The sequence below is a fragment of the Pelodiscus sinensis genome, chromosome 24 (assembly GCF_052426305.1).
Source record: "Pelodiscus sinensis isolate ZL-2025 chromosome 24, ASM5242630v1, whole genome shotgun sequence".
NCBI lineage: Eukaryota > Metazoa > Chordata > Testudines > Trionychidae > Pelodiscus > Pelodiscus sinensis.
Window position 1 is genome coordinate 16,628,146 of NC_143075.1, and position 23,276 is coordinate 16,651,421.

General features: G+C 44.3%; 1 protein-coding gene and 1 long non-coding RNA gene across 3 annotated transcripts in view; one reads left to right on the plus strand and one right to left on the minus strand.

Annotated features, from left to right (window-relative positions):
* The window catches only part of KAZN (kazrin, periplakin interacting protein), an 844,711-nt gene that overhangs the window by 493,756 nt on the left and 327,679 nt on the right, over positions 1 to 23,276 (minus strand). The gene's annotated exons all lie outside the window — the stretch shown is intronic.
* Positions 1 to 23,276, plus strand: part of LOC102462858 (uncharacterized) — an 81,623-nt gene that overhangs the window by 39,318 nt on the left and 19,029 nt on the right. The window contains exon 5 of one of the 2 annotated variants that reach the window (XR_016347794.1): positions 8,157 to 8,288. This is a non-coding gene — a long non-coding RNA (uncharacterized LOC102462858). Of the gene's footprint in view, positions 1 to 8,156; positions 9,270 to 23,276 lie in introns of those variants that run through there. The other variant, XR_012897316.2, reaches the window with a different exon arrangement.

The following is a 23,276-nucleotide window of genomic DNA, read 5'->3' on the forward strand; positions in this document are numbered from 1 at the left end:
CTTTATAGAACCACGGTTTGCCCGTGCCATCGTAGAGAGGTGAAACGTGGGCTCTGGGGAGGTTTAAGAACCCCAGACTGGTGTTTTCAATGCTCATGGAGGCTTTCCAAAGTCAAACCCAGCAGTCACCTCAATCAGCACTAGTTCAGTGTTGCCAGCTTGCCTGGGGCGGCCATTTTGTCAGAATGGGAGAGGCTGGCTCCGTCTAGACTGGCATGATTTTCTGCAAATGCTTTTAACGGAAAAGTTTTCCATTAAAACCATTTGCGGAAAAGAGCGTCTAGATTGGCACTCATGGTTTTCCACAAAAGCACTTTTTGCGGAAAAGCGTCCGTGCCAATCTAGACGCTCTTTTCCACAAAAAAGGCCCGATCACCATTTTCGCGATTGGGGCTTTTTTGCGCAAAACAAATCTGAGCTGTCTACACTGGCCCTTTGCGCAAAAGCTTTTGCGCAAAAGGACTTTTGCCCGAATGGGAGCAGCATAGTATTTCCGCAAGAAGCACTGATTTCTTACATGAAATTATCAGTGTTCTTGCGGAAATTCAAGCGGCCAGTGTAGACAGCTGGCAAGTTTTTCCACAAAAGCAGCTGCTTTTGCAGAAAAACTTGCCAGTCTAGACTCAGCCGCTGTGTCCAGGCACAGTAGGTTTGCCAAAGCTAAGAGCCTGAAACCAAAAGGACATGAAATAGGTAAAAAACCTCTCTCTTTCCAGGAGTGGGGGCTCAGTTATCAGTTCACAGGCAGCAGACCAAGAGATACAGGCCCTGTGGGATGAGTGTGAGGGGGAAATGAAATGCATTAAGCCTTGTGCTGTTTTAACCCTTTTCTCTGACTGCTATGTACCTTTGGGGCATGGGTGGGGGATTTTTTGGGGTCAAGGACCCACATAAAAATCAGTCGGGGGCCACACACAAGTGAGAAAAAAATCCTCTCACTCATGTGGCCCCCTGGCTGAGAAGGAGAAAGGCACTCCCCACATTCCCCTCACACACCGGAGCCCAGGGGGTCTCAGCCTAGAAGATTTTGTGTGCTCCAGCCGCACAGAGGGACAGTGGGGGGGAGCTGGAGTGCCAGCACAAGAATCCCTAATACTGGGATGGGCCCTGAGCCTCAGTAGTCGGATCTAGGCAACCTGGGGGCTGCATCTGGCTTCCAGGCCTGAGGTTCCCCACCCTTGCTTTAGGGAAATAAACAATGTTTGTTTTTGAGCAGCTGTTTAGAGTCCCTTTAATAAGCCACAAGTCACACTCTTGGGCTATGTCTACACTCGCGGCTTCTTGCGCGAGTAATATGCAAATGAGGCTAAGCGTGGAATATCGCCGAGCCTCATTTGCATACCTAATGAGCCACCATTTTTTTCAGAAGAGGCTCTTGTGCAAGAAGGAGCGTCTACACTGCCCCTTCTTGCACAAGAAAAGCCGCTTGTGCAATGCTGTTCTTCCTGTCAAGTAATAGGTGTAACGGCATTGCGCAAGAGGGTTTTTCTTGCGCAAGAAGGGGCAGTGTAGAGGCTCCTTCTTGTGCAAGAGCCTCTTCTGAAAAAAATGGTGGCTCATTAGGTATGCAAATGAGGCTTGGCGATATTCCATGCTTAGCCTCATTTGCATATTACTCGTGCAAGAAGCCGCAAGTGTAGATATAGCCTTGGAGGAAAGTTTCTTGCAGGTGCCAACTACAGCCAGGCCTGAGGAGTTAGCCCGGTGAGCACACAAGGGAGGGCTTCAACCAAGACATCCAGTCTAAGAGTGGCTGAGCCTTGGAGAGGAAACGTTGCACTGGAGAAGAACTGCCAAGGAGTGCAAGACACCGCTCGCCCTGCCACCATGACAGGTGCATGGGCTAAGATAGTGCAGAGGAAAACTAAGTTGATACGATACACAGACCAAGGTGGTAGCTTACACCATACCTTGCAGTTATCAAATTGTCCTCTGAATTATCAAAAAGTCCTCTGAATTTAGCCCATCATCTCTGCTGCTCCAGTGTATTCAACGGCTGGTCAAGCTTCACCCAGTACTGCTCTGATTGTCTGCCTCTACTGTGGAGAGAAACACTAGGAGCAATGCGGGGACTTAAGCATCTTTGGCTCATCTAGTACTTGACTTCTCTGCTGAACACCAGAGAGGTTGCCAGTTCCGATGTGGTTTCTATGATGGGAATGCCTGCCTACTAGTAACTGGACTGAAACTCATGAGATGGTTTCAGCACTATTCTCTTGCTGGCCTGTGCAGGATTTGAATCACTGAAACCATGTCTACACTATGTGGAAGATCAACGTTGCTGGTTGATATTCCGGGGGTTTGAATTAGAGGCTGTAATATAGGCTTGCTAATTCGAAGTGAGAGGGCACCCCCATCGGTGCTGGTAGTCCTGCTCTTCATGAGGAGTAAGGGAAGTTTTGCTCCCGAGTCCGGCCAAGCTCCTGCTGTGTGGACAGCCCAAAAGCATGTCGACTCCAACTACATAATTAATGAGTTACAGATCTTAAGTTGACTATCCCCTTTAGTGTAGACCAGGCCTAGCAATCTTTCCTATTGGGCATCATTTTGCTGCTCTTCCCTCTGCTTTCACATCACAAGCAGGAAGGAATCAAAGCCGGGGGAAGACGAGCATCAGAGACCAGCAGCCATGAATAAAGGGACTGAACTATCCTCACACTGAGAAATGGGGAAATTCTCATTGGTCACCACATGAAATCCCTGAATCTGGCAACACATCTTCTAAATTTGAAAGGTTTGCTGAGCAGAAAAGATTTATTCTCTTCTATTGCAACATAGGGAATACACGATGCGCCCCATGTTTCCTAAGAACTGACTGACATGCTCCTTTCATTTAAAAACATTATTTCCCAATGGAAATATTCTAGGAGAGCTTTATTCTCCCTTACAGTTGCTTAATTCACCTTGTGCTGCCAGAGTCCAAGAAACAATTCTGGAAGCAGTACCTCTTGGGTACCTCATTCCTGAGGCCACGGAATCCACAATCTGCCCTCATTTGCCCCTTGGGTACCTCATTCCCGGGGACGTGGAATCCGCAATCCTGGATTCTATGCACAACATGGTAAAAGTGACTTACCGATTCAGGGGCTATTTGTCTATTTGGCTTTATTGTGAATAATTACTGCTTCATAAGTCACAATTAATCCACCTGTCTCAAAGATTTTGATTTATGGTTCAGGGACTAATCATGCCAAAGCAGTTTGATCGATGGGCTCTGGGCTAACAGCTTAAAGTCTCACTCTGATATAAGTGAGAATAAGGTTGGGCAGCCTGCCATAAACTTCAGAGGAACCAAAATGATGTGTCATGCATAGAGCAAAGCAACAGCATTCTAGTCTCCTTTCCAGCACAAATAGAATCATCTAAAATTCCTCTCATTGCAATAATATTAGCACGATCTTTTTGTAAGTTCTTAAAGCATTTTAGGACCTACTGGTAAACTTCACAACATCCTTCAACAAGATCCCACCCTCTGACTCTGGATCTAGCTTACTTACCTAGAGAAATGAAAATGGATTCAGGAATAAAATTCTAGAATCCTGACACCAGGTACGTCTATCCTGCAACACTATTCTGAAATAACTTAGTCCACGTCTACACAGCAGGCAGTTATTTTGAAATAGTGTCAAAATACTGTCAAGCTGGAGGACTTCTTATTCCAACTCCTGTAACCCTCACTGTATGAGGAGTAAGGGAAGTTGGAGGAAGAGTGCTCTATTTTGAAATAAGTGCAGTGTAGACGCTCCCTATTTTGAGATAAGCTAATCAATTGACGTAGCTCAATTTGCATAGCTTATTTCGAGTTAAGCCCTGCTGTTTAGACATCCCCAACTTGTCCACTCATCTACCCAACCAGATAACCCATCCTCAGAGAGCGGAGAACTCAGGAATGGAGGTGGACAAAAAGCAGATTCTTTGTCTCACTGACAATTTTGAAATTCCACAAAGAATTGTTCTGGATCAGACTAAATGTTTTGTATCAAGACCGACCATTTTAAAATACCTTTGAATGGTTAAGAATAAAATAGAAGGAATGTTTTAAAGGAAAAGTCATTTCAGCCTTGAAAAACAAAAGGTCTTGATCTCTAAAGCTACGTCTACACTACTAGGTTATTTCTAAATAAGTTATTTAAAATAACTCCTGAAATAACTATTTCAAAATAAGCATATTCCTCTTCACAAGCAGGAGTTATTATTTCAAAATAACAAGCCCATTATTTCAAAATAACAGGCTTGGAAGTGTGGACATGCCCAGGGTAGATATGCCCTAAGAGTGTGTCTACACAGAAAAGTTATTTCGGAATAACGGCTGTTATTTCAAAATAACTATGAGAGCGGGTACACAGCAATTCTGTTATTTCAAAATAATTTTTAAATAATGGATGGCTTATTCCAAGTTCTGTAAACCTCTTTCTATGAAGAATAATGCCTATTCCAAAATAGCTATTTCAAAATAAGGCGTGTGTAGATGCTGCACTGCTGCTATTTCGAAATAGCCCCTCACTAGCACCATTCTAAGTCATTCCTCCTGGGGCTCTAAATCGAGATAGCATGTCTACATTAGGGAAGCCTGCCTCAGACTAATTTTGAGGCGTCCCTGCAGTGTAGACGTGCTATTTCAAAATAAGCTATTTTGGAATAACTATTCCAGAATAGTTTATTCCAAAATAACTGTGCAGTGTAGACATAGCCTAAATGTCCAAAGACAATCTTTCCTTTTTTGCAGATTGCTGTTATTTCCAAAATGTATAATTCAACCAACACCTTTGCAACATATTTTGGTGTCACAAAATTTAAATTTTTCACTGAAAAGTTTTGCCAAAAAAATCACCCAGGTCTTCTCAGAAATCTTGGTTTCTTGTCCCCTGATCCAAATACTAGATTATAATCTCCTTTCCTCTCATATCTAGCCACCTAATTTATAAACGATGTTTTGCAAAAGAAAATCTTGAAAAGAATAACTAAGCCCAAAGATTGATCCTTTTAGGCCATTTCTCCACTTATTGGAGGATTGATGCTTTGGCGATTGATCTTCCGGGGTTCAATTTAGCAGATCTAGTAAAGACCCGCTAAATCAAATACTGAAGGTGCACCCGTCAGCACTGGTACTCCTCACTGTCACGAGGAGTAAGGGTAGTTGATGGGAGCATTTCTCACATCGACCTCTCACTGTGGAGACGGCACCAAAGTTGACTTAAGGTACGTTTACTGCAGCTATGTTATTTATGTAGCTGGAGTTGTATACCTTAAGCTGACCATCACCCTACAGAGTAGACCTCACCTTAGTGATATCATTCTGAAACAACAAAGCTGGATGAATTCCTTTAGATTAGAAGAATATATATTGATTATTAAACCTTAGCATATACAAGCAGCTCTTTGAGTAATGACACAGTGTTAGTCTCTAAGATGCTACAGGACTAGTCATTGTTTTTTTAACAGTGTTACTGTACATTTTAGAAATGTGTGTCCGTCTGTCTATCTGTCTGTGAGTCTGTTTGTTCAAGGACTCCTCCTAAACAGTAAGAGCTAGTGTCACCAAATTTGGTAGGCGGCTTCCTCTTATCATAACCGAAAGCAAGATCCGGGTTTGTCTGTGCCAGGATAATGGGATGAGCCTGGAATTTGATTGTTTCTCATAAAATGGAAAGGGAGGGGTCCGGCAGGAGAGAGTTATATTGCAGAATGGCCCCGGGGGCAGCAAGGACAAGAGACGGGGACCAGGACAGCTATAAACTCATTGGGCCAGCAGGGGGCAGAGGTGAAGAAAGGGACACCTATTTACTATAGATTTCAGAGAGTTTATCTGTTTGTGTGTGTGTGTGTTTGCCTATCTCTCAGCCAGGGGACATGCACTTCTCCCCTTGATGTACCCGCTGGAGCTGCTATTGTAGTATAGATGTGCTATTTCAAAATAAACTATTTCAGAATAATTATTCCGGAATAGTTTATTCTGAAATAACTGTGCAGTATAGACATAGCCTAAATGTCCAAAGACACTGCAATGAGTGAGGGTTGGGGTGGTCCTTGCTTCTGGGGGCAGCCTGCATACTTGTACTCCTCTTCCCCATCCCCATCCCAGAGCAATGATTTAAATGAAGAGAAACAAAATAACTTATTTAAGTTAAGGACCCGAGCAACACAGGATACATTCAAGATGGGCCTGGAAGAACTAAGACATCTCAAATCACATGGACTCTTTTGCCCGTCTGCTTTCTCCGTGTTGGGATGGAGCTTGGTGACCTGTCTCCTCCCAGGTCTTCCGCGAGAGCTAGCTGTGTCCTGGACACTTCAGGAAAGATCTGCTGGGGCCATTTCCAGCTGTGATCTGTAGGCCAACTCTCTTCCAGAGGGCCCTCTCTTCTGAGGGCCAGGCAGCCGAGGCTTCCAGATCCCAGGAGTATAACCGGGAAGCTGGGTCCTAGTCTAGAGCCTTATTGTACATCATTAGGAGCCTACCAAATTCACGGTCCATTTTGGTCCATTTCACGGCCATAGGAGTTTTAAAATGGTAAATTTCACGATTTCAGCTATTTAAATCTGAAATGTCACGGTGTTGTAATTGGAGCGCTCCTGACTCAAAAAGGAGGTGTGTGAGGATTGCAAGGTAATTGCAGGGGGGCTGCAGCCCTGCTATCCTGACTTCTGTGCTGCTGTTGCCTTCAGAGCTGGATAGCTGGAGAGCAGTGTCTGCTGGCTGGGAGCCCTGCTCTGAAGGCAAGCAGCAGCACAGACGTAAGGGGGGCGGGGTGGGATGGGGTGGGGTGCGGTCACCCTTATTTCTTCACTGCTGCTTGCAGAGCTGGGACCTTAGTCAGTGGCTGCCATTCACCAGATGCCCCGCTCTGAAAGCAGCAGTACAGAAGCAAGGGCAACATGGGTAGGGTACTGACACCCTTACTTATACCCTGCAGATGGCAGGATGTTGCCTTCACAGCTGGGCACCCAGCCAACATTACAACCACCGCTCTCCAGCTTCCCAGCCCTGAAGACAGTGCAGAAATAAGGATGGTAATGCCATAATTCCCCTAAAATAACCTTGTGAACTCTTTGCAACTTCCTTTTGAGCCAGAATCCCCGATTTGAGAAACACTGGTCTCCTCCATGAAATCTGAATAGTACAGGGTAAAAATGCACAAAAGCCAGATTTCACACTCTGGCTATGTCTAGACTGCAAGCCTCTTTCGAAAGAGGCTCTTTCGAAAGATACTTTCGAAAGAGCCTCTTTCGAAAGAGAGCGTCTAGACTGCACGTTGAACTTTCGAAAAAGCAGCTTGCTTTTTCGAAAGAAAGCATCCAGTGAGTCTGGATGCTCTCTTTCGAAGAAGCCCTATTTACATTGAAGAACGCCTTCTTTCGAAAGAGGAACTTTCAAAAGAAGACGTTCTTCCTCGTGAAATGAGGTTTACCGCCATCGAAAGAAAAGCCGCGTTCTTTCGATTTAATTTCGAAAGAACGCGGCTGCAGTCTAGACGCAGGTGAGGTTTTTTCGAAAAAAGGCTACTTTTTTCGAAAAAGCCCCTGAGTCTGGACACAGCCTCTGTGACATGTTTTGCAAAGCTGTGAATTTGGTAGGGCCCTAGGCATTATACAGCAATATACAAAGGGCCAGTGTAGGAACCAAATATGAGATGCAAAGGTGACTAGAGCAAATTTTTTTACGGGTTCTAACGAACGTTCAGAGTTGTTTTGTTTTTTTTGCAGTATTCATTCTGTTTTGTTATATAAACATCTCAGTTCAGTTCAAACTTAACAAGGTGCAAGTTTTAAAGATGTACAAATCTTTCCCTTGTATTAGTTTCAAGGATTGTTAGTAGAAGATAAGGAAAAGTGTTTTAAATATATTTCTCAACATAGGGCCTGATTTAAGTCCTCAGAACAGTTGCCTAAAGTTCCAGTCAGTGAAGACTCAGGGTTAAATCTAACAATTAATAATTTGAACTAGCCCAATTTAAGATGAAAATTTGCCTTCCTTGGCATTGACCAAATTAGCAGTTACTCTAAATTTACTTGTACCAAGTTGCATATTTTAAAATAAACATTTTATCTTCTGTGAAAAAAACTAGTATGAGTTTACTTTAGGGTATTTGGTAGAAAAGTGTCATTATTATCCTGCTGCTTCATTTTTGCTAATCTGCAATTTCTTTCAATTCTAGGACAGATATCGAATCAGGAGCAAGAGTCAAAACAGCACAGCACAGCCACTGTCTGAGAGGGAAACGGACATCATAACCCCAAAGCCTTCAATATGTAGACTTGGGTTTGAATAAAGAAAGAGCCTCTGGCCTGTAAGTTCCCCTATCATGCTAATAATTAAGGCCACCACCACATCAAAGATGAGAAGAGAAATGGATGCAAATCACAGATTGTAATCTAATTCTAAACCCTTCATCTTTAAAGAGAGAAAAAAAGTGATGCTCTCCAGCAAACACCACAAATCGTATGTAAATCCATCCCGTATGATTTGTTCTTGTAAAGATGTGAAGCCAGACTGAATTTTGAAAGTTACCATATGTGGCAACTTATGTCAGCTTCTTATAACTTGAACACTCTAATTCACTGTTTTTTTCACCTTCCTTTCTCTCCCCCCTTTCCTTATTTATTCTTGGATTTGGACTTTAAATAGTCCATTCATCTGAAGAAGTGGGTTGTGCCCACAAAAACTCATGATACCATCTGGATGTTTTGTTAGTCTTTAAGGTGCTGCAAGACTATTAGTTGTTTTTAAAGTTTTTTCAATTACAGAGTAACTCAGCTACCCCTCTGGTGGAATAGACTTTCAAATCCAGGCAGTTCAGTAGGGAACGCATAAAGGAGATGAACTGGAGGCAATGTGATAGCTGTGTGTAGAGAAGGGTGCCACACCAAAGCAAGTGTAAGCAAGTAGAGGGGAATTCCTAAAGCTAATGGGATTTTTGCTAGTCACATTAATGGGACCAGGTTTTCACCTTATACATTTAAGATTGAGAATTTCAAAAGGAGTTTAGCACCTAACTCTCTCAGGCAGCTTTGAAAGATCGCAGCCTTAAAGGTTTCATATGTGCTGGAATGTGGCTGTGAATCTATGTGGTAATGTCATTTCTTGGAACGGAAGGGATTACTTCCCAAGATAAAGTATATTTAAAACAATTTTCCATATCTGCTGCATCTTCCTTTAAATGAATACAAAGGAAAGATTTGTACACCTTTGAAATTTGCACCTTGTTAAACTTGAACTGAACCGAGATGTTTAGAGCAAAGCTGAATAAATAAAGCAAAAAAAAAAAAAAGGTCTGAATATTCATTAGAACTCTCAGGAAAATTTGCTCTACTCATATTTGCATCTCTCTTATATTCGTTTCCTGTGCAAAGGAGTTTTACATGAACATTCACAGAAAATGAATTTGAAGCTTGAATACTCACAGAAAATGATTTTTAAATTCTCTCTCTCTGTGTGTTCACCCAAGAAACCTGATTGCAATTATTTATTATACTTAAACATGTATTTGTAGTAGCACCTAATAGCTAACCATGCTGAGGTACCCTTGGGAGGGAGGCCACGTACAAATGACAGCCTGTGCCTTAAAGAGCTCAGAAGAGTTACACTCCTCCACCAGGAACAGATGCAATGCCATGGGATGTAGCAGGTGACCAATCTCAACTAAGCCACACAGCTTGAACTTCAGATTTCAAATATTGAGCGGCAGTGTAAACAACATTAGGGAGAAGATTTCCAAATAATTTTGCATATTGAATAAATCAGAGAAAGTCAGAAGCTGTTCACGGACATTCTGTGAGCACACAGAGAGAGAGGGAGAGGCAACACATTTCAACCCAATTCATGATGAATGATTTGCTCAGGTTGCTGGTGTTTTCCGGGAGAGTGACTCGTTTCTCGGTTGTCATGCCTTAGTGCAGTGCTGCAGCGTTTGAGCTGCAAATTCTCCCATGCCCACAGGTGCTGGAACATTTTTAATAGTGGGGGTGCTGAAAGCCAGCTCCCACACCTCTGTTTACTTCTCCTATCCCGAGATAGAGCAGGGCCGTGGCTCCAGGAGAGCGGGGGATCCAGACGGGGTAAGGGAGCTGAAACTGGGACCGGAGTGAGCGGGGTAGCAGAGCCCTGGGTGCGGGGCAGCAGCTGGGATGCCAGCTGCAGAGCTGGCCGTGGAACCCTGCATAAAACCTGGAGGAGCTGTGGCATCCCAATACCGGGGTGCATCTACACTGCAGCGTTTTTTTTTAAAAATGGCCATTTTTCCGGGAGAACAATACTTGCGTCCACACTGCCATTGAGTTCTTTTGACGGAAAGTCAAAAGAAAGGAGGGTTTTTTTCCGATGGCGGTAAACCTCATTCTACAAGGAAGAAGCCTTTTTCTGAAAAAGCTTTTTCAGAAAGAGGCATGTGTGGACTCAGAAGAGGGAGTTCTTTTGCAAGAAGAGGTCTCCAAGAAATAACACAGGTGCCCTGGTGGCTACTCCATCCAGACTAATCACCACTTAAATGCGAGACAGTGTCCTATCAATGTGGACGCTATCTTTTGAAAAAGCAGATCGCTTTTTCATTGCGCTTTTGTGTAGATGCTCTCTTTCGAAATAAGCTTTTCCAGAAGATCTCTTCCGAAAAAGCTTCCTCTGAAAGAAGCTTGCAGTCTAGTCATCGCCTTAGTTCCCAGGTCTATGTTCACGTGTACATGTGAGATGTTTAAATTAAAACAATGGGCTTTTAGTGATAACAAAAGTCACCAAACTGTTTTCCTTTCCTTATTACTATTGTGTCGGTCTCCGCAGTCCTCACTCGGGCAAAATTCCCAGTGAAGCCACAAGACCTTTTTGCCTGCGTAAGGACCGAATAAGAATTGACTCAAGGCTTCAAGGGTTTTGGAGGACAAGGATGTATGAGATGACTTTTCTACTCCTCTCTTTTTCTCCCTCTTTGCATCCCTAAGAGCTGCATAATGAAACGCCCCCCTGCCAAGCACAAGAGCAATCACTCCTACAGCAGACTGAGGATGGGACACTGCTAACTGAAGAGCATAACGTGTGTACCGGGCCCTCAACAGAGTCAATATTGTCCCACATATTGAATGGCTTGGCCATGAGCAGATTATGAAAAGGTAGATGTGGTCATCCATTAGCTCAGGTGGTTTCTCTGCTTCGCCTGTTGTGGAAAGACTGTCTTCTGCTGGTGAAGGGGGACAGCATGTATTAGGACATGAGTTGTGTCCTTGTGGTCTGCAAGGAAACCTCATGTCCTTCCCCATCTGCATTTACTGGCTAGAAACTGCTTCTATTCCCTTCTGTGTGTCCCATCAGAGGAGGGAGATACAGCCCTGCAACTCTACCATGCAGGTGGGCCCAAATCAGCTGCATTTTGGGAGTTCGAAGCAAGAACTCTTGCTGTTTAAAATAGCTCAGCCTACACAGGAGGCTTAAACGGGCCCTTTGCAGAAAGATCTGCAATCAGGCTTTTCTTGTATATGTTGCCATGTCACGCTCTCCATCACAACCCTTCCCGAGCTTCTGGTGCATAATAAGCACCGTCGCCTCTCAGCCCCATTCCACCTTCTCCGCAGAGTGCTGTGACACAGAAATCAGCCTCGCCATTCACTCCATTATTCGTGAAACAAACCCATGGTGTTGCCCTGACAACTGACATATCCCTGCACCTGAGCTACGTCAGAGATCCAGGAGCATTTCTGGACAAAAATATACAAACTTCAATACTGTGCCTTCAACATTGTCACTGGAAGGAAGTTCTATTGGGAACATAGTTTTCACCCAATCTTAATAATAAACAGCCACTGGTTTTTTTTCTTTCCCTTCCTTTCTCTCCCTGCCAGGCTCAGCACAGAATACAACCAGGGAACAGAATTTTCACAGTTAGAAACAGATGATAGTTCAGAACTCTGTTGGAAGTGGCTGGTGAACACAGAGAGTCAAAACTGTGACTTAGGAGCAGGGGAGGCCCGTCCATATAGGTGAACTAGGCGGTCGCCTAGGGCATCAAGCTAAATGGGGCACCAAATGGTGGCTCAATATCATTGTGGGGTTTGGAGGTGGGGGCGCCGATTGCATGGTTCACCTAGGGCGCCAGTTGCTGGCAGCTACTCTAGAGCTGCCCCTGCGTAGGAGAGAATAACAGGTGTGCAGGAAGGATGCAACAGGCACATATACTTGCTTTAGGTCATTTACTAAGGTCAGTTCCTCATGGCTATGTCTACATTGCGCATTCTTGCGCAAGAAGATATGCAAATGAGGTGTGGCGATGAATATTGCTGCACCTCATTTGCATACCTAATGAGCTGCCATTTTTGCACAAGTAGCTTTTGTGCAAGAAGAAGCTGTCTACACTGCTCCTTCTTGCGCAAACCCTCCTTCTTGTGCGAGAGCCGTTCTGCCACTTATTTTCAGGCAGAATGGCTATTACGCAAGAGGGGATTTTTGTGCAAGAAGGAGCAGTGTAGACTGCAAAAATGGCAGCTCATTAAGTATGCAAATGAGGCGCAATGATATTTATTGCCACGCCTCATTTGCATAGCTTCTTGCGCAAGAATGCGCAATGTAGACATAGCCTATATGTTTGCCTTGGGCCAATTTCAGACCTGACAGGAAGGGATGCCATTCCACCAATTGAAATTTCATATTATTGCCAACTCTGAATTCAGCCTCTTCCCTAATGTGCACAAATGTGGGAGCTATAGAAAGGAACAATATCTTCTACTTAGGCCACCAGAATGGGAGTCTGGAAAACTGTTTTCTATTCTTGGCTCTACCATAGGCCTCATGCAAGACCATGGGTGGGTAATTTAGGCTTTTTAAGCCCAATTTCCTTATCTGTTAAATGAGGGTTGTAATTTTCTACCTGCAACAGTAAAGTGAGTCTGAACTCAGGTTCATAAAATGCTTCAAAATCTTTGGATGGCAGTGGCTTCAGAATGTGAATTGGTATTCACTGAAATAATTCACCCCATTTTCCAAAATCCATCTTGTATTCATCTGCATGGTTTGAACTTTTATCTTTTGTTTTTCTGTCTCAATATGATAGTGTTATTGATTTGTATACATGGCTGTAACTTCAAATTACTGTCACTTCAAGTGCGTTACAACAATTGTATATGTCAATATGTCATTTTCAACATAGAAGGTTATACTAAGTCCAATATTCCTCCATAGAAATAGCAGGCATTATTGAAAGGAGAATCACATGCCATGAGAAATTAGTGAAGATTATAAGTAGAGCCCTGCACAGTTACAAAATTTTGTATCTGCATTGGCGTCATATCGGCAAAAATGAGCTGCAGATAACTGAATCCTTCTCCATGGATGCGGATACCCATAGGTATAAAATGGATAGCCACAGATTTGCAGGGTTCTAATGATAAGTTGCTTAAACTTGAGTAAATGGCGGAGTCTCTGTAACTTGAAGTTTAACTCATGATTTGAAGATTTCAGCAACCTAGCCAGAGGTTACAGAGGCAGGTGGGTGAGGTTCTATGGCCTGTTATGTGCAGGAGATCAGTCTAGATCTGTGGTGTCCAACACGCTAGCCACTAGCCACATATGGCTATTTTGCTGGTTAAGTGTGGCTGGTTTGCTATACTATACTATACTATACTATACTATACTATACTATACTATACTATACTATACTATACTATACTATAGTGGCTACTGCTTCAGAACTGGTTGGACACCATGGGTCTAGATGATCATGATGGCCCTTTCTGGATCTATGGGTACGTCTAGACTACCGCGTTTTGTCGACGGAAGTTTTGTCGACAGATACTGTCAACAAAACTTCCGTCGACAAAGAGCGTCCAGACACATTGAGTTCTGTCGACAAAGCAAGCTGCTTTGTCGACAGAACTCCGTAGTCTGGACGCAATGTTACAGGCAATAACACCTTCTGTCGACAGAGTTCTGTCGACAGAAGGTGTAATGCCTCGTAAAATGAGGTATACCCGCGTCGACAAAACTGCTGAGTTCTGTCGACGTTATGTCGACAGAACTCAGCGGTAGTGTAGACGCTGGTATAGTTTTGTCGACAAAAGTCCACTTTTGTCGACAAAACTAGGTAGTCTAGACACACCCTACGAGACCTTCTCAGACTGTAAACAGCATCACAAATAAATCACAGCTGTTCTGTATAATGGCTAGTAGAGGAAGGATGGGTCAGTGAATAGAGTGCTGGCTGACGACCTACAAAAAAAGGAGCTGATTCCCCAGTTGAGTTCATGTCTGTGTATGTCTACACTACAGCGTTATTTCAAAATAAGCTATTTCAAAATAGTTAATTGCAAAATAGCGCATCCGCACTGAGTGGACGTTGAATTGCATTTAAGGCTATCCGGAACCAGGTCCGGCAGGGTATCAGGTCAGGATTTATTTTGTGTGGCTGCTGTCTGAGGCTATCTGAGGCCTGTGCTTAAGGGGACCCCTGCTGGACAGCCAGTTCTCAGGTTTCCCTGCTTGCTTGCCTACCTCGATGAGGGACAGCAAAGCATTTTGTCTCTGCGTGCTCTGGTTGCCCTCACTCAAGACACCACAGCACTCTGCAACATGGAGCCGGAGCTACCCCTGGGCACTTTGGTGCTTCTCTTGGATGCGTTGCTACGAGCCTGGCTGCACTTTCTGCAGGTTGCCATCCAGGAGGTCCATTGGGGGGCTGTCAGTATCCAGGAGGCCCTGCGGGAGAGCTTCCACCCTGAGGAGCACTAAGAGTCTCCCTGGTCTGCCCCACTGGGGGCTTGTGCCTCATTCCTCCCTCATGTCCTTCCACTTACCCCCCCAACCCCCATTCCTGATGTAAAATAAAATACACATTTTTTCATAAACACAAACTGTCTTTATGTAACTAAACTGGGGGGGGGGGGATGAAACTCTGGTGAGACTGGGGAAAGAAGGCAGGGGAGAGGACAGGGGAGGGGAGAGGGAAGGAGAGAGGGTGGAGAGGGGAGGGGGAAACCTGGAAGGAGAGAGCTGGAAGGGGGAAGCAAGGGGAAGAAGGGGAAGGGGAAGCTCAGGGCTCAGGGGTGGGGGTCTCGCTGGACCTACTTGATTTTCATGCGAACCTGCTCCTGGGTTTGCATGTGGCCTTTGGTGGCCAAGCTGGCAGCTATCCTGCCATAGACAGTCGCATTCCTCTGTTTAGTGCAGAGATCATGGACATTGGGAGCATCACCCTCAAACCTGAATAAGGTCCGTGATCTCCATCCTCCAGGCCTTGGCAAGCTCCTGGGAGGTGGCAGAATGCTCCTGGGGAGCAGTGGAGGGCTGGCTTCCAGTGGCTTGCTGGCTCATGTTTTGGGGCCACTGGGTCAGGGTGGTCATTGCTGGCTCTGGGCTGGCAGTCTTGGAGCTGGCACAGGCACTGTGGCCGGAGTCAATCCCTTTAAGGGCTCCGGGGAGGAGGGGAGGGAGAGGAGTGTTCTTGGTTGAGGCTGGAGTGGCCACCAGGGCACTTATTTCGAATTAGCGATTTCAAATTTGGTGTTATTCCTCATGGAATGAGGTTTACCAAATTTGAAATAAGTGCTCCTCTATTTTGAAATAGTGGCTTGGCTGTGTAGATGCTAGGAAAGTTATTTTGAAATAAGGGCTGTTATTTTGAAATAACTTTGCTGTGTAGACATACCCTGTGAGACTTAGGGCCAGATTTTTGTTAGGTCCCTAATTCTCATGGAAATCAATAGCACGAGAGGTGCTGGTGTCATGGGGGAAAGGAACAGTGATCACTGAAATGAAGGTGAGTTGGGGGCCTTAAAATCTCCTGCTTTCCTGCTTCAGTGCCCCAGCTTCACCACTCTAAACTGGGACTCTCAGCATTTCCTTGTGAGGATAAATACATTAAAGATTGTGAGGCCCTCGGATAATATAGTGATGAGGTAATTTATGGACTTAGGAGTCTGTCCAGACCCAGCAAAAAGCCCCTGAAGCAAGACTCAGAGCTCAGGCTACAGACTTGGGTTTGTGCTATAGTACGAAAACTAGTCACGTAAACATTTCAACCCAGCCATGTAGACATTTCAAACTAGGCCCTGTAGCCCAGGGAGGGGGTGGATTTCAGAGCCGAAGGCTAGAAATTGACAGGTGAGAGATGCTGAGAGGCCACAAAAATTGAAGTATCTGGAGGAAGAAGCAGAAGAATCTTCAGTGGTAACCCAGAGATAGGCAGGGAGACAGGGAGGTGGGGTAGGGTAAGATGCAAGCATGGGAAAGAGCAACATGTCTGAGATGGAGCACAACAGGACTGCCAGTCAGAGGATGCCTGGGCTGAACCTCTGAGCAATGGGGAGGGAAGGGGGGGCAGGTTCCCCTACCAGCTGCTGGAAAAGTGGCGCAGGACCAGAAGGGCAACAACAATGATGAGGGGGCTGGAGCACATGACTTATGAGGAGAGGCTGAGGGATTTGGGCTTATTCAGTCTACAGAAGAGTGAGGGGGTACTCGATAGCAGCCTTAAACTACCAAAGAGGATGGAGAGAGGCTGTTCTCAGTGGTGACAGATGACAGATCGAGGAGCAATGGTCTCAAGTTGCAGTGGGGGAGGTCTAGGTTGGATATTAGGAAAAACTATTTCACTAGGAGGGTGGTGAAGCTCTGGAATGGGTTACCTAGGGAAGGCATGGAATCTCCATCCCTAGAGGTTTTTAAGGCCAGGGTTTGGTCTTGTTTTGGGCAGGGGGTTGTACTCAATGACCTCCTAAGGTCTCTTCCAACCCTAGGATTCTATGTTTGTATGATTCTAAGATGGAACAGAAAACTGCCTGAAATGGCATCTGGACAGCTTGTGCAGTGGGACTTTGTTACCCCAGAAGAGAGAGGTAACTCCATACTGACCTGCCTGGAGGTCTGGGTCACAAAAAGAGAGTACTCTAAGACATGGAGAGAGGCTATGTCTACACTACATTTTTTTGGGGGGGAAAGGTATGCAAATTTCTCTCCACAATTTGCATACCTTTTTCCAATTCTTTTTTTCAGAAGAGGCTTTTCCAAAATTTGGCCCATCTATACTGGGCCAAATTTTGGAAAAGGCTCCTCTTTTGGAAAATCCTTTCTTCCTCATAGGAGGAGGAAGACAGGGCTTCCGTAAGAGCACATCCGCTCTTCCGCCAAAAAAAAGTGGAAGGACAGATGCATTCCCTGGATATGGCAGAGTTTTTCCGGGATACCTCTGGATACATTGAGGATACCCCTCAATGTAGACATAGCCAGAGAGGGGCTTCTGGGTGAATAGGGTGACAGATGGGGCAAATGCTAATTCCCAGACACAGCTACAAGGAGGACATCTGTGGTGAGTGGACCCTCATCACACTACCTCATTAATCCCAGTTTAATATCAGCAGTTTGCAGTATTGCTGCTAGCAACCTACCAATTGAAGCCACCAGCCAAAGAGGAGGGCAAGAATCAGGATGATCGCTAAAGCACCTCTCAAATATACCTGTCTATAGACATAGTGTCATATGGAGGCTGGATCAGGCACACCAAGTGCAAACTAATCGTGCCTCCGACATAAGAAAAATTGCTGACAAATGCCTATGGAAGGGCAATTACGGCATAAGAATATGCTGCATAACACGATGAACATTGGAGATAACTCAGTGATTTCTGCATTAAACCTGTGCTAGGTCTCTGGGACCATAGCTTCCATTTATAACAGTCTCTGTCAAGATAGCACTTCATTGTGGCTATAGCAACATCCCTTTTTGAGACCACATTCCGTGCGGTGTGGCCAGACTTCACAGACAACATAAAAGGCCCTTTGACCGTGGAATATTTTGGGCATGGTAGGAATGGTGAGAAAAGGAGGAGGGGGAAAGTTATGAGAAAAACTCCTCTATCATCAACATCGCTTTGGTGTCTACACAGCAAAATAATTTCAGAATAACTATGCGAGCATCTACACAGAAATTCTGTTATTTCGAAATCATTTCGAAATAATGGATGGCTTATTTCAACTTCTGTAAACCTCATTCTACAAAGAAATAGCACCACTTCTGCTATTTCGAAATAGCATTCTAAGTTATTCCTCCTAGGGCTCTAAATCGAGATAGCATGTCTACATCAGGGAAGCCTGCCTCAGACTAATTTTGAGGCTTCCCTGCAGTGTAGACATGCTATTTCAAATTAAAGTATTTTGGAATAACTATTCTGGAACACCTTATTCTAAAATTACTGAACAGTGTAGATGTACCCCCAGTGTCCTACTGGCTTCCTACTTCATCTCTTTTTTGCCCATCATGGCAGAAGGCATTATTGTGGCATGGGAATGAGAATTAATATAAGGAAACAATCAAAAAATTATAGACTCGATACAGAATGGATTTCCTTTGTGGCTTGAACGTGATAAACGTGGTTTGTATGGATGAGAAAATTAATGGCACTAAATTTCACACACAAAAATTAAAGTCAGCCCAAAGAGTGTTCTCCTAATTCTACCAACTTGCTACATTGAGTCTGGAAAAAGGAAAACTCATTTACAATTCAGTGATTAAATAGCAACGCATTACCGCCACTTTTATAGCTTGATAGTTCTCTAACAAATTTGGTATGTAATTACTGTGCAAAGCAGCATCATTTTTAGGAAGTAACGATGAAATTGTAAGCTCCTTGTGATTTTATGGTTTTAAGATCTAATTTGTATAAAATAGGAAAAACATAATGGGCCCATTTTTCTTCCTGGGACATGTGAAGATTCTACTAGGCATTTTGGTTCCTTTACTGTGGTCTGGGTTTCTGTTATGATCATGCAGACTGTTTATGTTCCATCAGAGAGAATATGCATTCTGTAGCCCATTGCCAAATCTCCCTATCCAGTCTCATGTCATAGGGGAGCAGGAAATGCCTCTTTGTTCAGCCTAGCGTGTCATTTTTGTTGAGGTGCATGTAAAACGTTGTAGAGACAAATGGTGGGTGAGGTAATACCTTTAACTGGACCAACTTCTGCATGAAATGCCTGTAGACCAGGGATGAGCTATAATTTTTGAAGGGAGGCCACTTCACAAATTTCTGAAGTGATTGCGGGCTGCACGTTTCGTGGGAAACTATTTCACTAGGAGGGTAGTGAAGCACTGGAATGGGTTACCTAGGGAAGCAGTGGAGTCTCCAGCCCTAGAGGTGTTTAAGTCTCGGCTTGACAAAGCCCTGGCCGGGTTGATTTAGTTGGGATTGGTCCTGCCTAGAGCAGGGGGCTGGACTTGATGACCTTCTGAGGTCTCTTCCAGTTCTATGAGTCTATGATTCTATGCCCTGGAAGGGGTGGGGCCTCAAGTGGAAGGGGCGGGCTCAGGAGGCCTCCTGTGTTCCCTGCCCATATACCATGATTGGCCTGGGGGTGTGGTGGGAGCACATGAAGTCTCTGTCCCCCTCCTCGCAACTCCTAGGAGAGAACCACCAGATGTTTTGAACAGCTGGCGGTTCCCTTTGGTGCCATGCACCCCTGGCAGGGGGAGGAGACTTGGCACACTCTCCTGTCCCCAGGTCTCAATTGGCTGTGGGTGGGTCAGCAGCAGGGTGGCCGTGGGCTGGATCAACCTGCTTGACAGGCCGAATCTGGCCCGCGGAGGCTGTTTTGGCCACCTCTGTTGTAGCCAGTGTCTTGAACTCCCCTCTAGTGGTTAACCTCTTCTGACTAAGTGAGTTGCTTCTTTAGCTCAGGCAGTGGAGGTTTGTGCTTTACCATTTAAGGCCCAGGGTTCAAGCCCAGCAGATGATCCATGTGAGAGGCTGTTACTAAGCTAGCAGTTGATCGGCTACAGGGCCAGAATTTAAATGAGCAGTGTGCTAGGAGGGGAACACCCGGGCAGCAATGAGAAGGGACAGAATTGCTATTAATTTCAGGAGGAAATAGAACTGATCAGCATGCCTGAGGATTTGGTCTAATGAGTCTCAATAATGGCACAGCTGGAGTTTGGGGATTTGGCACTTTGGAACCTGTCAAGAGATTTCCTCCAACCCTCATTCAAGTCCATATGAAAAACAGAAAAGCATTTTATGTCTCTCTCTGCCTTTCTTTTTCACCTCTGCAAAATTTGGACAAGGCACAAAAACAGCAGAAGGAGGCATTAACCACATTTCTCAAGCAGAATAACCGAACCGTTGTTAGAAGATGAAAATACATTCGCATCATGTGCCTTTTTGTATCAGGCTCATGGAGGGCTAGAGAGATATGTCTGACATTAACTCAACTCCTCGCAGCTTCTTGAGCAGATTAAAAAGCCATCTTTGTTAGATACGATTTGGTGAGGCAGTCTACTGTCCAGCATGGATGGATCCTGAGCATTTAAAACAAGACTTCAGGCTAGAGTCATGTTAGCTAGAAGGCCTTGGAACTTAGTCTATGAAACAACAACAGAATATCACATCATTTTGGTAGCAGCAAAATTCTCAGGCCTCATGGAGCGGCCAAGTAAGCATGACGTATCACAGACTTAATGACCTGATCCAGCAAAGAACTGCTTCCAGCCTCAATTCCCATTACCTTCAATGGCCCTTCAGCACATACTTAACACCAGGAAAATACTTCAGCACTTTGCTGAATTGGGATGGAGTTTATGGGACTCACCTATATTCCACTGAGGTCCCTGAAAAGAATTTTACCTACTACAAGGTTTCATGCAGCATTTGTACCAGATGGACCAAAGCTCTGAATTTGTTTGATTCCTATCATCCTATGTTCTGTGGGGGTTAGACTGTTCCCAGTATTGGAGGCTGACTGGCACAGAGGAAAGAAAAAGGTAGTGCTGTCATCTCTCACAATTGTATCACAAGTTTTACTTTATTTGGTGACAAGTATCAGAAGGGTAGTCTGAATCTTCATAAACAAGAAGTCCCGAATTGACCTTGACTGAATTGACCTCAGGATTGGTACTCCTTTCTTTTCATGTGCCTGTATATTTATACCTGCCTCTGGAATTTCCACTACATGCATCTGACAAAGTGGGTTCTTTGTCCACGAAAGCTTATGCTCCAATATATCTGTTAGTCCAGCGGTTCTCAAACTTTTTGGGCTTCGAAGCCCTTTACATGCATAAAAATTTATGCGGAGCCCCAGCGGTCCACTGATTGTATGTGTTGTACCTATCGATGTTGGCCACATTAAACTTCGCGGAGCCCCTGGAGATATCTCGCGGAGCCCCTAGGGGCTCCACGGAGCACAGTTTGAGAAACAGGGTGTGTCTAGACTACCTAGTTTTGTCGACAAAAGTGGACTTTTGTCGACAAAACAATACCAGCGTCTACACTACCACGGAGTTCTGTCGACATAACGTTGACAGAACTCCGCGGTTTTGTCGACGCTGGTATACCTCATTTTACGAGGCATAACACTTTCTGTCGACAGAACTCTGTTGACAGAAGGTGTTATTGCCTGTAACACTGCGTCCAGACTACGGAGTTCTGTCGACAAAGCGGCTTGCTTTGTCGACAGAACTCCATGTGTCTGGACGCAAATTGTCGACGGAAGTTTTGTCGACAGTATCTGTCGACAAAACTTCCGTCGACAAAACGCGGTAGTCTAGACGTACCCACACTGTGTTAGTCTATAACGTGCCACAGGACTTCTTGTTGTTTCATGCTCACAAGTGACTTATTGTCAGTATAAGCTTTCGTGGGCAAAGACCCACTTCATCAGAAGCCACAGGACTTCTCATTGTTTATAGTATTTGGTATTTGCTAAAGCCCTAGCTCTGAGGTCACGTGAAAATGTGAGAATCACCACTTTCAATAAAAATCCAAATAAACAAGTTTCTCATCCTGATGGTTGCAGAGAAAACCTTGGCAATATGAACCTTAGTGGCTAAAAATCCACTTCAGAGGCCAAATAAAAAGGAGCCACCAATTATTAGTTTCTAAATTCTCATAATTTTTCATCTCATGATCGTCTTGGGGGCCAGACTTGATATTTTCTAACTCTTTGGGTTGGCAAATGTGGAAACGTCATCTCAAGCAGGTGGAAAGAGAGATAAGGGGGAATCCCCACCATTCAGGAAAGACTAAATTCTCTGTGGGCCCCCATTCCCCAGGCAGCCTTACTCCTTGGCCAGGTATAACAGTACATATGATCTCCCAACTAGCGGGGATTAAAAAGACTCAGTGCCTTGAGATTTCTAACATTACAGCTAAATCATTTATTTATGCAAGTGGCATCTCTCCCCGATAGAACATTATGAATTGCTCCTTAGAAGGGTTGAATGGCAGTAGCCAAACCTCTCTCCCCCTGCCCTGCTTATGGAATCAGCTGGCTTTTGCTGCTAGTGCTAACAAGGGCTAACAACTTTGTGGGATTATTTAATATTTATTCAAAATATTTGCTGCAGATATAATGACATAATCACTCAGTCCAATAGTCTGACATGGTTATATAAGCATGCTTTCAAAAACAGCAACAACAACATCTACAGTGAGGAGAGAAATATGTTGACAGCCAGGATAATTTATTCTATTGTGTACAGAGCCTGCCAACACGATTCAAAGAAGCTTAGATTTGCTAAGAGAATCTAGGTTGGAATTTATGAAGGAGCCTAAGGGAATTAGATACCGAGGAGGTAGGTTCAGAAAAGCTCATACTTATTTCCTTCACTTTCGGGTTTTAGCACTTTAAGTCAACATGTAGTAAAATAATTTTTTTTTCAGGGAAACTTTTTTTAATGAAAACTGGTATTTCGATCATGATTATTATTTTTTATTCTTCATGGCTGTGTCTAGACTGCATCCCTTTTCCGTAAAAGGGATGCAAATTAGACACATCGCAATTGCAAATGAAGCGGGGATTTAAATTCCCCCCGCTTCATTTGCATAAATATGGCTGCCGCTTTTTTTCCGTCTCAGAGCTTTGCTCTTAAAATCAGGAATAAGGGACCTTTCGGAAAAGGCTTTATTTTCCAAAAGATCCCCGTCTAGACTGGAGCTTTTTTCCGGCAAAGCCCCGAGCCGGAAAAAAGCGGCAGCCATGTTCATGCAAATGGAGCGGGGAAAATTTAAATCCCCACTGCATTTGCAATTCCGACTTGTCTCATCTGCATCCCTTTTCTGGAAAAGGGGTGCAGTGTAGACACAGCCGAAAGGTTTAGCTGTAGCACATTCTGATTTTCCCAGAGAAAGACAGAAAAAAGTGTCAATTAAAACTTTCCACAGAAGATTTTGAAAAAGAAAACAATAATCTGGTGGATTTGAAAAGAAAGTGGAATGAAACTATCTTTGAAATTGTAATGGTTTTAAAAATTTGAGACAGTTCTAGTATTAAAAGTTTATAAAAGTTGTAATAATTATTATAACACAATAGTAAATTTTAGG